This window comes from Myotis yumanensis, unplaced genomic scaffold (genome assembly GCF_028538775.1).
Source record: "Myotis yumanensis isolate MYYU_CA2020_CCGP unplaced genomic scaffold, mMyoYum1.0.hap1 SCAF_9, whole genome shotgun sequence".
Classification (NCBI taxonomy): Eukaryota; Metazoa; Chordata; class Mammalia; order Chiroptera; family Vespertilionidae; genus Myotis; species Myotis yumanensis.
Window position 1 is genome coordinate 24,240,190 of NW_027223760.1, and position 14,261 is coordinate 24,254,450.

General features: G+C 41.9%; 1 long non-coding RNA gene across 7 annotated transcripts in view; it reads right to left on the reverse strand.

Moving 5' to 3' along the window:
* Positions 1-14,261, reverse strand: part of LOC139016202 (uncharacterized) — a 184,522-nt gene that overhangs the window by 68,040 nt on the left and 102,221 nt on the right. For 4 of the 7 annotated variants that reach the window (XR_011472645.1, XR_011472644.1, XR_011472647.1 and 1 more), the window contains exons 5-6: positions 13,001-13,068; positions 7,459-7,537 (exon numbers count right to left, since the gene is read on the reverse strand). This is a non-coding gene — a long non-coding RNA (uncharacterized lncRNA). Of the gene's footprint in view, positions 1-7,458; positions 7,538-9,245; positions 9,338-13,000; positions 13,069-14,261 lie in introns of all 7 variants that reach the window. The other 3 variants (XR_011472648.1, XR_011472646.1, XR_011472649.1) reach the window with 3 other exon arrangements.

Below are 14,261 nucleotides of genomic sequence, written 5' to 3' on the forward strand. Positions count from 1 at the left end.
TCCCCCATCTCTATCGCTCCACTGACAGAGAAAAGCTCAGCTCAAAACCTGAAAAGTGCAATGCGTGAGGGTGAGTGTGAACATTACATTGAAAGATGCTACCCCTGGAAAACCCAAACCACGCTGCTAAAAGGCAAGAGGAAGACACGCGGGCAGGAGGGAAAAGGCAAGAGGAAGACATGCGGGCGGGAGGGAAAAGGCAAGAGGAAGACATGCGGGCAGGAGGGAAAAGGCAAGAGGAAGACACGCGGGCAAGAGGGAAAAGGCAAGAGGAAGACACGCGGGCAGGAGGGCACTGCTGTTGGCTGACTGCTCACCACATTCCAGGCGCCACCGCAAGGACTTGAGACACTTTTCTTTGCCAGAAAAAGTCTCACCAAGAAATTGCTTCTTCAGGAGCGTGTGACCACGCAAACGCTGGAGTCTACACCTAACAGCAGGGGCCGCCAGCAGTGCCTGCTCTACTTCCTTACTGTGCCCACCTCCCACCCACTCTCCTAAACACCCGGGATTAAGGAAACGGAAATGGAGAAACACCGTCAGAAATGTATGTGCAATACCATCTTTCCACAGTTCTCACTCTTTTTCCAACCTGAGATTGTGTGAACTTCAGTCCCAAGTGCTGGGGGTGGAGTGACCCCATTATATTACAAATAGGACGTTATTTGAACATCACCAAGTATGTAATGTATGTTTTACTTTAATAAAAAGGAATTTATATTTTCCTCCGATGTGCACGAAGTTTCTAAGGAAACTGAGAAAACAAGCTCCTCCAACTGCTCCCTCCGTGTAGCAGGATGGAGCAGATGACGCTCTGTGACATCCGAACGCAGGCGGGACTGTGTACCTTCCACCTTTCACTGTGAGTCGACCTAGTGCATGTGGTGTTCCAGGCATCTGGCCTAACAGATAAAACTTGCATCTGCCAGGGCAATAGTTCTCAAACGCTGTATTATTCCCTAAATGAAATCTCAGGTGAGAGCCCAACACAATACCCCAGATGAAGGCAGGGCACCCTTAGTGATGTGCTGGGCCCGCGGGCACAAAGTCGCTCCTCATCTGGGCGGCTTACCCACCTCATCCCCAGGGTGGGTACTGAGGCAACACTGCCGAAACCCGAAGGCTCTATTTTACCTTGTCACACACCTCGATGATTCTTAAAAATTCCTACTTTTTCATTTTATGATATGTACGTCTTTGTGTCTAAACTTAGACATTAAATTTGTTTTAAGTTGTGTCAAGTCATATTTCAAATGCTGCCTACTACATTAAGCTTAGGAGTTCTGTTACATATTTGGCTTGTATGGACCCTAACATAAAAATTATAATCTCTATTTGGATCCTTTGGCAACAAAACCCTTAGCATATTTGCAAGTCAAGCTCACTTTATAAAAACAAAATTTTGTCAAGATAATCCTATATAATAAAGAGCTACTATGCTAATTAGACTGGATGGCAGAACGACCTTCTGGAACAACCTTCTGGAACAACCAGTGGGTGGGTGGGGGGGCCTGGGGCTGCAAGGGCTGAGCCCTTTGCACGAATTTTGTGCATTGGGCCTCTAGTACATTATAAATGACTGTATTGATAATCATCTCAATACATAAGACTTCCTGCCGTGATTTCACCTTCATCCATGGCCATTAGGTTGCTACTTATGGTACAATAAGTTTCAGATTATATACTAAACTCAAGCCAAAAAAAAAAAAAAAAAAAAGATATGCCCTGAGATTTAAAATGCTAAACAAATTTAAAGTGTTACTATTAATCATTATCAAAACAAGGTTAATACCAGGTCAGCACAGAGAACAAAAACTGAAATGCCCTCTTGAAGAGTGAACACTTAAAATTCTGTTAAAAGAAAATGTAATAGCCTTTCTTTTACTATTAAAACAGTTGTATGACTCCCTCCCACCCCAGTTTTAAAAAAGGGAATGTCTCATCAGGCAGAGGCATGGCATTTCAAGTGCACATGTGAGAAAGTGGCCGAGGACAGGCTGTCCTGGGTCACCCAGAAGCACCACGTGGTCAGGGAAAGGCTCCAATGTTCTCTAGTCAACTGTCCCTCAGAATAAACAACGTGCTCAAAAGTAGCAAACTTTATGTCCAAGTGAGTGTCATAAACACCCTCACACATAGAAGGAAAAGAGTGAGCTGTCATTTCAAAAGCCATGCTTAACCATATTCTTATTCTCAGAATTCTCAGAATTTCTATTTTAATTTATTAGTGAATATAACTATGGAAGCGCACGAGTGGCACTTAGATGATTTTAAACAGTCATCTTCTCTCCAGGCACAAAGCATGGTGAAGAGAAATGATGACGTTAAGTAGTCCTCCAGTAACTGGTATGCTCCCCAAATGTGTGTCTGTTGCCGATTGAGGACTGGAACTACTTCTGTTCAAAAATGGTGCTGTTATGACAGCTAGAAGCCTGGTCATTCCTCAAAAACGTATTTCACTCACAATATGTCTGTAATTCTATATCTGAAACCAAATGTCTATCATCACTGTGTTGCACTAGTAATTACATCAGGAAGAAAATAAACAGACTAAGAAGAGTTTTTATTTTTCTGCATGCAATGTGTAAGAAGGCTTAAACAGAAGAGCACGAACCAGACTAGGACACTTGAGAAATTTGAAAGCTGATGACACTAGTTATAATCTTTATTTTACCTCCACATATAGTGTTCTTTTCTCTTGATGATGAGTTTATGAGCTCTGACTAGTATCATTGGGGGCTCTCCAAAATTAAACAGAGAGAAGAAAGAAAAAAGCTAAGAAAGAGATTTACATGAAATATAGAAGAATACGACATAAACATATGCATGGAATTGACAGACTATGACCTGGAAAGGAAAGAGGAAAAGGAGAGAATGCAATATTCAGCATTCCAAGTGAGAGGGAAAGGTGTTGGATTAGACATCCACCGAGCCAGGGCAGGCTGCACGCTGTGTGGAGCTGGGGGTGGGCGGCTGACCCAGGCGATGTGTGGCTGGTCGGTCACCTGCGTGACGAATGAGTGCAAAGCAGGGGTTTATAACCTGGGAAGGCCTTGTGGGGTGAACTTGGTAAGAATCTGGCTGGTGATCTTTCTAAGGAGCAGTTATTCGTCTGGCTGGTGACTCAGTTGGTGAGAACAGTCAGGAGTCAGCACGGGACAGTGGTGTGTGTTCAATGAGGGTCACAGTCACAGAGCACGAACAGCTCCGAGCAGTCAGCTCCCAAACACAGGGTGCGGCCAAGGAGGGGCGGACCAAAGCCCACTGACGGCTCAGGCCAAAGCCCCGGTTCTCCAGAGGCCCGTCCTAACAGTACATCATTTTCCTGCATGATACTTAGTTCCTTATGTAACTGGGGAGGGGCGGGTACAGTAGAAATTAGGTATCACAATCTGAAAAATCTGTTACTATTATCATACCTAATCTGAAAATGACTATTGGACCCAATCTTACAGTGATAGGCATTTTTTGCATTTTTAATGTTCCCAATGTGCTAAAAGTGAACCTCAAGTTACAGTGACATGGAAAGGCCTTTAAAATGACAACACAAACTTTGGCTTCACTAAACAGATTGGTGGCAAAAAGTGTGTGTGTGTGTGTGTGTGTGTGTGTAAAGCTAGTGAATTCCAGCCCTACTATCAGGAGAAGTTAAGAAAGAGACTGAAAATAAAGGGGAGGAATATTGGTTATAATCAAAAGTATCCCCCTACCCACCTTTTGCTCTGGACAAGTCAAAGTGAACTAATGCAGTGTTTTTCAAACCTCAGGATGATCCATTAACGAGCTGTAAAATGAATTCCATGCATTGCAAGCAGCATTTTTACAAAAATGAAGAAAATAGAATAGATAGAAAGCAAGAGTTCATCACACTTAGTGTAACTATTGTTTCATAAAATGGTTGCTTCATTTAAGTGTGTGTGTTGCATGTAGTTTTTCGTGGTGTAGAGCATAATCCTTTCCCTGAAACCCAGGAAAGAAAACGGCTTATTAGGAAAGAAGATTAAAGAGAATGTTTGAAATGAGGTGGGAGGATCTTGTGTGGATTTAATTTCATTGGCCTTATCTTGTAAACGAATCACAAAGATGCATTTAACATTACTAATCAACAATTCTAAAGATAACATGCACATCATTATTCACTCATTCAACCAGTGCAGTGTCTATTCCCTCTACATAGAAGTTACGGAGAGATTAAAATTTTTTAATTAAATAGGGTCAGGTAGTATAATAATAGCTAACACATACTGAGTGTGTCTGATGGAATTCCAAGCCCTTTATACGGGTCAGTAAGTCATCTGATCCTCTCAATAACCCCATAAAGGTAAATACTAATATTATCCCTGTTTTACAGATGAAGCATCTAAGAAATCAAGTCAGTTGCCTAAGAGGCAGAGACAGTATCTGATGTATTAAGTCTGAATCCAGAGCCTTCACTCCTAATGTATCAGTTAGTACCACAATCACTCATCACTGAGAGTCAGACACGACACTGGGAAGGAGAAAGGGGGGAACAGACACATAAGGGAGACTGGAACCCCAAAGGCAAACTGATGCTATTAACACCACCAGGCTTGCTGTCTCCCCTAATTCTTCCTGGGGGCAAAGTGCAGTCTGCCCAGAGACAGCTAGCTCCTGTGACACTTCGATACCCTGGATGCATTCTGAACAAGCTTCCCAGCAAATCAGTTCAAATGCCATCTCTTTCTTCTCTCCCTAGAAAACGTGTAAGAATGTGGTTGAGTGGGCCCCTAATTTTCTGTAATGAATATGACTCCTCTATTTGTTTATTTATTATATCATTTATTATTCATTTATTCTGTCCATCGATAGATGAATGGATAAAGAAGATGTGGCAATATAAACACAATGGAATATTACTCAGCAATAAAAAAGAGAGAAATTCTGCCCTTTGTGACAACTTTGATGGACCTGGAGAGTATATGCTAAGTGAAATAGGTCCAAGACAAATACCGAATGATTTCACTTATCTGTGAAATAAAATATAGAAACACACCCATAAATATAGAGAACGAGCTGATGGTTGCCAAAGGGGAGGTCGATGGGTGAAATTTAAAAATAAGCAAGCAAACAAACAAACGTTAAAATAATTCATTCTCAGGTGCTGGTACTTCAACTTTCCCATGAGCCAATCACGTCGGACACATCTCCCATGTCTTATCTCCACAAACCAGTGACTCCGGCAGCCACAGCGAATCCTGCCAGCCTGGGTGGCACAGAGCTTGTAGGGGGACCTCTTTCTTTGCACCCACTTGTGTTACTCTCCTCACTGGTTATAAACAGGATCCAAAGAAATCACAGGTCAATATACACTGTGACAAGTGTCCTGTCATGTTTTAGAAAAACCTGAAAGATTTATATGCCAAAGATAATCTGCCCACCCTTGTCCTCAGGTTCTATAGTAAGCCCCCCAGACAGGGCCTATTCAAATAAAAATAACACTATTGTTGGTAGCATGGTCACCTTTCCCAGCTCCCAGGCCTGTGAGTGAGAACCTAGCTATTTAAACACTGAGTCGCCACGGTGTGCTTCTACATATTGAAATGAGAAGGGCGTGCTATTCCCCTTCTTACATATATGATATCTGAATTAAAACAACCAGTGCGAATGAATCCTGGAACAAAAGGGAAATAGTATTTTATGTCTTCATCTGACCACCACAACTGGGCCACATAATTTGAAACTTTTCGCATGAAATCACCTCTGGCCCAACAAACATACTATCTTTCTAATGTTAAAAAATTAATGTATAATGATGAATTGTACATTTTGTTTTGGAAAATTAAATTATTAGAATACTTCAGGATTCTTTCAAAGTACAATGAAAGACTCAGATAACAGACAAAATCTGAGAAGTATATTTGTGACAAATACTTGACCATACTTGGCTTGTATATACATTCTCCAAGTCATCTGCTAAAAGTAAGGCAATGGTTCAACACACCTTTTAAAAAATACATATAAGCCCTAGCTGGTTTGGCTCAGTGGATAGAGCATCGGCCTGCGGACTGAAGGGTCCTGGGTTCGATTCCAGCCAAGGGCACATGCCCGGGTTGTGGGCTCAATCCCCAGAAGGGGGCGTGCAGGAGGCATCCAATCAATGATTCTCTCTCATCATTGATGTTTCTACCTCTCCTTCTCCCTTACTCTCTGAAATCAATAAAGAAATATATTTTTAAAAAATACATATAAGGTAGAGTGCTGTCAAAACATTTTTAACTGAATAATCACTGTGTACATGCCAGTGTCAATGTCACACCAGAAGCCAGAAAACAATTCTACCATTTATCACTATCATAACTTTTAGGGGTTTGTTGTTGTTTTTTTCTAGGTATATTTAGGCTACTTCTTTTCCAGGTCAGATGAAACTACTTATTTCTATTTCTACCAGGTATTCATTGTGTCTGCACCAATACTTTTCCCATAGGTCAGGGGGTACATTTTTGGCAGTTAAAAACAAAAAAACGGTGCTTCACATATGCACCAACCTAGTTGGTCAGCTTCTAAGAAACAGACGGCTTTTGGATGAAAGAACAGTAATGTCTGCACTTTACAAATATGACACTCTTGACTAGTGGTATTACTGGTACATGCTGGGACTTTTTTGGTGATGATGCTTGTTTTCCTGCCCCATTTGCCCCGTTTCATTAACTACATTTGCAACCAAGAGCACTCATTTTCAAAACAGACGTTCATATGAGAGTTGTAGCTGGTTGTGGGAAGGAGGTTTTTTAAAATTGGGCGCTACGTGACTTATGGGGCAGGGGCAAGGGAGTCAAATGTGAAACTGTAGCCTCAGCAGGCCCAGGCACTAACATTGTAAGTTAATGGCCAACACTAAAACTGCTTCTCTACCAACAAAAAACAAACATGCATATAATAACCTTCTCAACAGGAGAATTTTAGTTATGGAGGCAATCTGTCAGAGGCCTCTCAAATATAGGAACTAGGGGTGCTCTTCGCTGGGTTGAACAGGGGTACCCACAGCTGAGAAAGACATGGAACTTCTCAGGGAGCAACTACTGTTAGAAAAGGAAGTGGTTCGGGTTTAAAAAATATCCCATAAAACCTTCATTGTCATCGAGGCAGGTTTTTTTTCCTGTCTGTGCACGTGGCAGGCTGCCCCCCACATAGTGGGGCGGAGAAAACAATGCCGGGTAGGAGCAGGCCCGCCTTCCACTGCATTTTGCTAAGACACACACTTTCCAAGTAGTGTGTTAAAAATAAACAAAATAATAATAATAAAAAAAGACTAAAAACCTGAAGTTTAATATTCATTTCTGAAAATAACGAAAAGTGAGGGGAGCCCTTTCATAATGCATATGTATATCAAATTGTCATGTTGTACACTTTAAATATTTTGCAATATTATCTGTCAATTATACTTCAATGACGCTGAAAAAGTCATGAAAACTTCCAGTTGAGTAAGTTACTCTTTACCTGTTGCTATCGGTTGTGCCTCTTGAAGGCTCTGACCTTCTGCCAGTTCCAGCCGCTTTCAGAAACCCGGTCTCCTTATCTGTAAATTGAAAAGGTTAAGGTAAATCTCCGCTAACCTTCCTTTGAATTCCAAATTCAAATGCTGAAATTTAAATTATTCTGTGACTTATTTTCCCCTTCAAATATCTTTGATCCGAATCCTACACTTAATTTCACCATAAAGGAGGGGGGGCATGGAGAGTGGGGGAGACAGGAGAGCTTGTCAAGACAGATTCAAGCATCAACTGTCTGCTTAGCCCTGGACATTCATTTTTTAAGAATGGGCAAATGTAGTCAACTCCCTATGTATTAATTCTAACTTTTGGCAATATTGGCAACACAGTTTAAATTACAGAAATATTCCCCTTTCACAAATATGTATCAGGCCACTCCCCAACCCATTCGTTGCACGTAGCTGTGCAGCCCTGAACACAACCCAAAGCCAAGAGTCCACAGGAAGTCAGTCACTGTGAGGGAGACCTTCAGTCGCCCATGCTGTTCCTTCCCACTGCGGGGGCAAACTGAAAACCGAGGGCACAAATACAGTTCTTTGCCCCTTCAGTCGGAAGTGCTGGATTCATTTTCTTCCCATTACCGATGTAGACATACCCAAAATACTGAGACCCTTTGGAATCTATCTGCCTAAATGGTCTGTTGCCTACTGCAATCGCAAGATATATTGTGTGCAACTGGAAATGCCAGATATTCAGGAAATAAATTCAGACAGTCATGTTGGGGTACACAGATTTTAAAAGGGAATGCTACTTTCAATGTGTTGTTTTTTTTTAAAAAAAATTACACTATTCTGTCCCTGAGGACTGACCAATAGACTGTAAACTGAAAATATTTACTTAAAAATCTTAAACATCAAGATTATTAAAGTAATGATCCAAACTTAGGGAAATCTTAGTTATTTTTATATTCTATCACAACCTGCTCTTTGAATAAGCAGTATTTTCCTTGTGTGGCAATCATAGGTAATCAACAAGGTAAAACCGAAAGATTTTTCTTTAAGCTTTAAATGTTGTGACAACATAATTCAGAACCAACTAGCGCGTGGTTCTGTGGAGACTATGGCAATCGCTGATTCCCACCAGGAGTTAGATACCGAGCTCTTTGCACACGAAGTGAGCTCAGCTTTCTCCCCTCTTCCCTCACGCTATGCACCCAATGCTCAGCACTCAGGACACAATAAATGCTGTTCACGCCATCGTTTTTTCTGCCACCCAAATTATTACAAAAACGGAGACAGATCCAAACAAATCCACCCCTAACTGTAAGAAACACAACTAAAACGATGCACTGAGAGTGACCTGGAGTGTTTTTTGTTCACGCCAACAGCAGCAGCTGCCACGGACTGAGTGCTTCAATGAACCGAGCATTCTGTTTACCTTATTTCACGACAACACAAACGCTGAGACTTTAGGACTGTTCCGCACTGAAGCTCAGAACCGGCAACCCACAACACACTTGCTGTCTCCAATCTTTCTTACTGTCCTACCCTTTTACTCACACTTTTAAAAGAAGTGCCTGGCTGCCTGCTGTGACTTCTCACACCTTTCATTATCAATCCAAGTGCCTTGATGAAAGGAATAATAGTTTCTATTTTCACTTCAGTTTCCCCTCTCGGAAAATGGCCAGAAAAATTGGACATGTATGAAATACTTTGAACAAGTTGTTCTTCTTATTTGGGGTTATTAAACTCAAAAACAGTATTTTATGTTTCCAAATACTGTTTAGGTTTTTACTTTCATTTGTCCCCTTGAACCATTAACAATATCCTTTTCAGTTCTGTCCTCCTCTGGTTTGGTCCAGTCTTGTCCTATGACACTTCGTTCATCTTTTGAAATGAAGGGAGGAAGAGACAAATGCGGATGGAGTGGACCATGGCAGGGGCTGGGATTAGCTCCCTCTCCCGTATACTCCCAAAGCCGTGCTTAGAGGGACTGTCACACACATTCTAATGTTTTTCTACTGGCTTTCAGGCAGGCACCGTGGCCTAGGAGTAAACAAGTCAGAAAGCTGATATGTTGTCTCATTTACTGTCTATAAAACCTTAGAAATACTCTTCAAGGACAGGTGGGTATTAGTTTAGTTTTGTTTAAAAGAACCATTTAGCCCTAGCCAGTGTGGTTCAGTGGATAGAGCGTCAGCCATGGACTGAAAGGTTCGGGTTCTATTCTGATCAAGGGCACATACCTCAATTGCAGGCTTGATCCCTGGCCCTGGTAGGGGCATGTGCGGGAGGCAACCAGTCAATGTGTCTCTCTCACATCCATGTTTCTCTCCCCGCCCCCACCTCTAAAAATCAATGGGAAAATATCTTGGATGAGGATTAACCTAAATAAATAAATAGAACCATTTTGCACATTATAATCTTAAGTTTTGTTGTATGCACTGAGTAATCTTAAGTGTATATAATTATGTTTCCTTGATAGATAAACTTGCCTCTGAAATCAACGAAGATTTTGCTAAAATAAACATTGTATAAAAGTCACGATGATATGTTAATTAGGGCTTCAAAATAAATAAGCAATAAATTTTAGATTCTTGTTTTCTTCAGCACTAGACTTGTAACTAGAACCAAATGTAACTCATATAACAAACCAGGCTGCAAGTCTATGCCGTTTAAAACCTAAGTTCTTAACTTACTAGTATCTTGGAAGAATGAATTATTATCATTTTCAGAAGTGTTCAGTGGATCCTGGTTTGTTAGATGCCTTACTAAATTATCATTTTGTAGCCCCATTAAGAACACATCAAGGGCCCTGGCTGGCATGGCTCAGTGGTTACAGTGTCATCCTGCACTGGGTTACTGTGCCCTCGATCAGAATAGAACCCGAACCTTTCAGTCCATGGCTGACGCTCTATCCACTGAACCACACTGGCTAGGGCTAAATGGTTCTTTTAAACAAAACTAAACTAATACCCACCTGTCCTTGAAGAGTATTTCTAAGGTTTTATAGACAGTAAATGAGACAACATATCAGCTTTCTGACCTGTTTACAGGTTTCATCCCTACCTGGTCTTTGTCAGGCAACCAACTGATGTCTCTCTCTCTCCCCCTCCCACCTCCCTCTAAAAATCAATGGAAAAACTATCCTTGGGTGAGGATTAACCAAAAAAAGTACACACAAAGATAAGAAATCCAGTTTCACTATGAAACCCTTTCCCCCATTAGACATCAGCTGCTTACAGGGTGATATGGTATGACTACATTTCAGTCCTCGAATGTTGAGCTGGAAATCCTAAAAATGCTTGAGGAGATGAGGTGAGTGACTTCAGTGCATTCCAATACACAAGCTTACCTGCACCCTATGAAAGTTTAAGGTCCTAAAATGGACAATATGATTGACTTCAAGATAGAAAAATGATGCAACACTACATTTGGGCCAGCAGATGTCTCTCTGAAGCTCATGACACCAACCAAAACACAAGGTATGGAAGATACCCTCCCATTACTGAGAGTCTGTGACCCCTGGACCAGTAAGGGCATGAGTTGTGAGATCGGACTATAAGATTAGTTATGTTTCTGAGAAATTGAATATGCAGGATCCAAATAAGTAAAGGAATTAGTGAAAAATAAGTGTGCTACTTTGTTTAATATTATTTAATATGCAAGATATAATAGTACAGAGAAATCTATTTCATTCAAAATGGTAAATAAAATGAGTCCTGGCCAATAGTCAGGAGAGATATGTCAAATGTCAAACAGAAAAAGTGTTGAGGAGTGAATGGTATGTGATAAAATAGAAACAGCAGCTCAGTTAGAAAAGGGGAAAGCCTGAGCATAAGAATTAAGTTAAGGCAAGTCTGAGGGGATTTTAGGCATAAAAGAGACTTGCACACATTACTACTGAATATGGAGAGGAAGGCATATTCCTCTCCATACCACAGCATGAAAATATTGCAAGATTGTCGAAGTACAACCGTCTAGTAGGTTCTGAAACCTATTTTGAGTTGCATTAAAAAGAAGAGAGGATAGTCATGGTGGTATAAAGTACAGCATAAGGAATACAGTCAATGATATTATAACAACTATGTATGGTGTCAGATAGGTACTAGACTTTTCGGGGTGATCACTTCATAAGTTATATAAATATCTAATCATTATGCTGTACACCTGAAACTAATATAATGTATATCAACTGTGATTAAAAAATAAAAAAATATTTTAAAAAAGAAGAGAGAAAAAAGACAAAAAAGAAAAAGTGACAGAACACAATAGACTAGAAAATTCTATCCCAACTCGAATATAGTAGAGGTATTATTAGGGGAAACCATACATCCACATGTACGAACATGTTTACTGGGTCCCGATGTAACACGGATTCTTCCCGTGGGCACCAACAAACAGGTTTGAAGGCCACTGACACCCTGCGGCACCACCAGTGCCCACCTCTCTCAAGTTAATAATGTCATCTGTAATGCCACCAGAAAGAAAGGTGACTTCCAAAATCCCAGAAGAAAAACATGGCAAAACAGAAGACGACAGAGCGTTTAAAATGAACTCGGTATACTGTGAAACAGGAGTCGGGGGAAGGGAGATACAATCTGAATGCCAAGTAGGGTAATGTCCAACTCTATGAAATCGGACCTTGGGCCCCATCCCCTATCTGGCGTCTTCTCCCAACTGGAGTACAGCGTGCTCATGTGATGAGAAAGAGCCTGGGAGACGGAAGAGTCAAAGAGGAGAGGGAAGGTGGGACGGCCAGCATCACTCCGGCCTGCAGACCCACGTCTCCCCGCAGTGAGGTAAAAAAGGCAGGAACTGGTGCTGGTGCAGATGCAGACAGATGGGGACAGTGAGGAGAGAGGTGACAGGTTTGACTCTGCAATCTCAACACCAAGCCCAGAGCCTGGCACATCATACGGCCCTTGTCACTGTCCGGTGAACGTGCTAGCAGGTCTCAGCAGCACCAATAGTTTTATGACATGAGTCAGTGCCAGGCAGGGTCAAGAGTTTGAACCTTCCTATTCCAAGTTATCACTGCTACCACCAGAGAAGGTGAGGTTGTCCTGAATGTCGTCCTCTCTTGCTCTCCAGAAGCCACTGCAGCGACTGTCTGCAAACTGAGCCATTTCCCCCGATGATAAAGAACTATCACTTCAAGAATGTTAAAGAAACGTGTTTTGTTTCAAAATTGAAATGGATCTAACACTTACAAGGTCATTTTGAATGAGTGCTCAGAAGCAAGACAAATGGGAGTTCATGTGCTCACGGTGCTCCAGGATTAAGAAATCCCGCTTCTCAGGCCCTATAACGGGTCACACAGAAAGCAGGCCAGAACGTACCAACGATGCTCACAACTTCTTTAGGTGCAAAGGGTTCGTTTTTGTTGGATAGTTTTTGGTTATACGACTGATTTCTTTTGGGCTCAGGTACATTTAAGAACTTAGTAACAGCAAACATTTATACAGACAGTATTTACTATGTGCCAGGTACTCTCTGAGGACTTCACAAATACTAACTCGCAAAAATTTGACTAATGCATATACATACCCTGCTAACTTCGGTTACCTGTTCGGTTGATCCCATTCCATTAAAAGTATGTTTCTTCCATTTTTCTCCTGCAAAAGATGAGGAAAACACTGTTGGTGAGTATTCACAAATGCATAATGCATTTCATATCACTGTTTTATATCTTCTGAACTTGAGAGTACCAAAAGGGCTTCATTAAACTTCAGCCAATTAGTCCAGCTGCCTACCTTGACTCAGTTCCTAAACAGAACATTAAGACAGTATCATTATATGTAGAGATAACAGGATATTTGACAAAAAAATACCTCATAGTCTCTAAAGAAATCAACACACATAATAAAAAGTTAGATGCACAGAGAACCAAGCCATATAATAAAAGCTGAACAACCATTACAGCGGAACGACCAGAACCACCGGTCGCTGTGATGCTCACTGACCACTAGGGGGCAGATGCTAAATGCAGGAGCTGCCCCCTGGTGGTCAGTGCACTCCCACGGGGGAGCGCTGCTGAGCTAGAAGCCAGGCTCACAGCTGGCGAGTGCAGCAGTGGTGGTGGGAGTTTCGGTGGTGGGAGCTGCAGTGGTGGGAGCACTAAGGAGCAGCAAGCAGGCGGGCGGTAAGGAGCGAGGATTCCTGGACTGTGAGAGGGATGTCTGACTGCCAGCTTAGACCTGCTTCCTGTAGGGAGCAGGTCTAAGCAGGCAGGAGGACATTCCCCGAGGGGTCCCAGACTGCAAGGCGGCACAGGCCGGGCTGAGGGACTCAACCCCCCACCCCCCGTGCACGAATTTTATGCACTGGGCCTCTAGTCTGTAACAATAGAAGTGTAATATGCTAATTAGACTGAATGACCTTCTGGAGGAAGGCGTCAGCCGGGTGTGCCAGAGGGAAGCCGGTGCCGGCAGCCAGGGGAAGGAAGGCCTACTCTTGCATGAATTTCATGCATCAGGCCTCTAGTTTATAATAAGATCCTCCTTGACTCTGAATCCTTCTGCATTTAATTTGCCTTTTCAAACTACATGCCCTCTGAAGATCTTCTTTAGGTGGGCAGCACCTTTCCCCACTGGTGAAGTAATTGATGTTCTAAAGATAGAAACATTTGGTGGATGTAGCTATTATAGAGTTACTTAAACTTTTTGTAAATGATCATGGAAAAGCATCATTAAAGGGAAAATATTGCCTAGGAAAGATAGTTTTTCAGAAAGTCTCCACCAGGTGACATCGGAGAATTCATGATGTCTACATTCTGTGCCTCAACTCTGCTGGTTCCAAAACTCACTGT